We start from the raw sequence: 3,270 nt of genomic DNA, 5'->3' as shown, positions 1-3,270 counted from the left end.
CCTTTCTGTTCGGTGAGGCTTATTAAGTGCCTACGCTGTGGCAGGGCCCAGGCAGCTCAGTCCCTCTCTGAAAAGACATTGCTTTCTTATTTGTCCCCTGGAACCTAAAATTGGAGAGTTGCTTCCCTGCATCTTGATGACTGAACTATTGTGGTAACCATTTGATAGATGTTTCGCCTTACGTCCCTCATGGACCAATTACACCTCTCCTGAGCCTCAGACGTGCTGGTCATCAGGAACTTATTAAATAGCCTCCGCAAAAGGTATCACATTTATCTCCTTTTCCAAAACATGAAGACACACATCAATATACACAAGCGTGAAAGGGAAGTGGGGGAGCAATTTCAAGAAGAGAATAGAAATCAAGATTTTACCAAGACAGACAGATTTAATTTTACCACTATATGGGCATAAGTCATAGTTACCATCTCTTGCTTGGGTTACCTATTGGAAGGTGATTGATGAAGAATGTAAAATGGCTTTGACACAACTTAGTTTTGAAGATGTTGTAAAGCAAACTGGAGTTCTTAGTTTGATCAATATTTCTCAGATGCTCTGGAGGCAGAATTCATTTTAATTGTCCTTAAAGCAAGGCCATATCATCTTTGAAAGAACATGCAGCACAAAAGTTGGTTTTTGCTACAGCCTCACTTGCTCTCTAATGACCATAGAAATTGCATAAGAGTAGAATGGACTTGGAGTTGTTTACCATGGTCAATTGATTGGTACAAACCAAATGACAATCGTTGCCAGTTGTTATGGTAACAACATAAATGATGGGGACCGTAAAATGAGTCACATTCACTAGTTTGGAGACGGATGGCTGGCATTTAGAATGAGGGGCCGTTATAGCAGCTGCTGATTAGCTCATTTTCTGTTACCAGAGTAATATAATTAGCATCATGGAATTAGCAAGCATTGCTGGCTGCTGACACTTCACTGAGTCTGCAATTTGTTGTGATTTGTTGCAAGTTGATTTATTACAAGGAAGTTTATACAGAAGTTGCCGGGTTGACATCAACAATGAGATGTTTTTGCCTTCAGAGCAGCTCTACCTCTGAGAAATGGTCATATTGCTAAAACTACAAAAGCAACTGTTTGTAGCTACAGCACATTATGGCTCCTTTCACAGACTGTACAAAAGAAGTGGAAATAGCAGTCTTTCTAATGCCCAACAGGTGGTGACTCAAAAAAGAAGTCCATTTGCATGGAAGTCTATGAGAAAATACAACACTTCTCACTTGATTTATTACCTTGGCATGATGTTTATTCAGTGAATTAAGGTCCCATTTGGAGTTAAATAGAAGGTAAAGCAGTGTAACTTTTCTGGCATGGCCACCTTTTGATTGACAGGTCGCTACCACAGTGACCTGTCAATCAGGAGTCATATCAAGGGCACTGTGCACATTTAAACAGCCTTGGACTTGCTTTTGGTTTTCCTCAAATTATGGAACTTTGTTAGCCCCGAATAAGCAGAAAACCAAGATGGCGATGATGAAAATGCCAAACTCAGTTACACAAACCAATGCGTGGTGTCACGGTGGCTACGTCGACTTCTTTTATACAGTCTTTGCTCCCTTCATCAAAGTGAGAGCAGCTTTAAATGCAGTATGTTCAAATATACAGTTAGATTTGGTCCAAAATGTGTGATTGGAAAAAATGACCTGATCTGTCAATGGTGTCATACCATTTCATATATCTATTAGCTACTTCATTGTCATCACACCATATCAGTATTGGCCTTTCTTGGTTTTGTAAATGCTTGTTACAGCTATAGGGTGGGATGGTAAGGTGCTGCACACAGCTTAATATTATATAATGCATATAAGCCAAACATCTTCCATTCTTCAAACTAGCTGTTTTTGCTAATTGAAGGTTTATTTTTTAAGTTATGATGCTAAATTATTCATGATAAGAACAATTTAAAATGTGTTTGGACACATAAACAAAAGTGTATTAGCCTGGTTTCCCCATTTTTTTTCTTATGAATTGGTGCTAAGCTATTTTAAATTAGTAGCATATTGTAAGTATTGGAAAGACACATGTACTGTACTGTATAATAAAGAGTGGAAAGGATTCATTTTATAATACATGCTTTGCTTTGATTTTTTGAATATGTAATGCTTGTCCCACATTGTTTGGAAGATCCAACTTAGTTCTGTTATAATACTATACATTAAAATCATGTGGAATATCTGTAAACTGAACATGTAAGCCAGTAAATGTTATGAATCTTTATGCACCTTTTACTTATGCATCTAACTTAAAATCCACAGGCTCCCAGTCATGATAAGATCTATTATATCAAAGGGATGTCCTTGGGTTAGCCGCTATGCTAACTCTTCCCAGCAGCTTGATAAAGGTCATATTTGATCTGTGAATTTATTTGTGCTGTGCAGACACAGGTAAGGATGATGTTGACTGTCATTTGTAACCAGGCAACAGTGAAACGCCCTCCTGAATTCAGATTATATCCATAACAACCCTGGAACCTTGTTTTCAGTACAAAGCCAATTTACTGTAGATTGGCTGTGGAATATTATTGATTTTCATTTCATTTCATTTCAACCACCATTCTATGTGGATACCAATCTTCTTAAAGGGGACCTATTACACTTCTCCATATATTCTAATGTATTTTTTATATAATGTTACAATGTCAGATGTTCATATCAACATAAAGTGTGAAAAAAGTGTCAAATAATGCAGCAAACATAAGTAAAAGTAATCCCTATGAGCGAAACCTCAGGTTTCTGATCAGGCTCATTCACATGAACAACGGAGGGAATTATGTGAAATTATGTTCTATGATTTTGCATCCCCAGGGAACCTTCTGGTTAGTGCAACATGTAGTACCCCAAAGACATGCACATAATTTGGCGACATTGTGATTTCTCCTCATTTTTTCCTCCTTGGCATATCTACCAAGGGTGGGACATTGACACGAGGAGAGAAGGCGAGGAAAGGAATCAAGGATGGGTCCTGTGACATGCCTACAGGGTTCATACTGTACTGATGTTCCAGCGAAGACAATATTTAAGCATGTAAATACTGTATGTTATAGTAGAACCCAAATATACAAGCACAAACCTGAAAATAAGCACAATATGCCCATTTCCCATCTCTCTATTTTGATGTATATTAATGTCACTTATTGTAACTCGCTTATCTTTTAATACGAAAAGCTGCAGCTGCTCTAAGATCAATTTTATGCTCCATTAAATGGGAAACTGTTAAAAAAAAGTAATGTGCAACACTTCCAAAACAAAT

Source organism: Centropristis striata, chromosome 14, assembly GCF_030273125.1.
Source record: "Centropristis striata isolate RG_2023a ecotype Rhode Island chromosome 14, C.striata_1.0, whole genome shotgun sequence".
Taxonomy (NCBI): domain Eukaryota; kingdom Metazoa; phylum Chordata; class Actinopteri; order Perciformes; family Serranidae; genus Centropristis; species Centropristis striata.
This window is presented reverse-complemented; position numbering follows the sequence as displayed.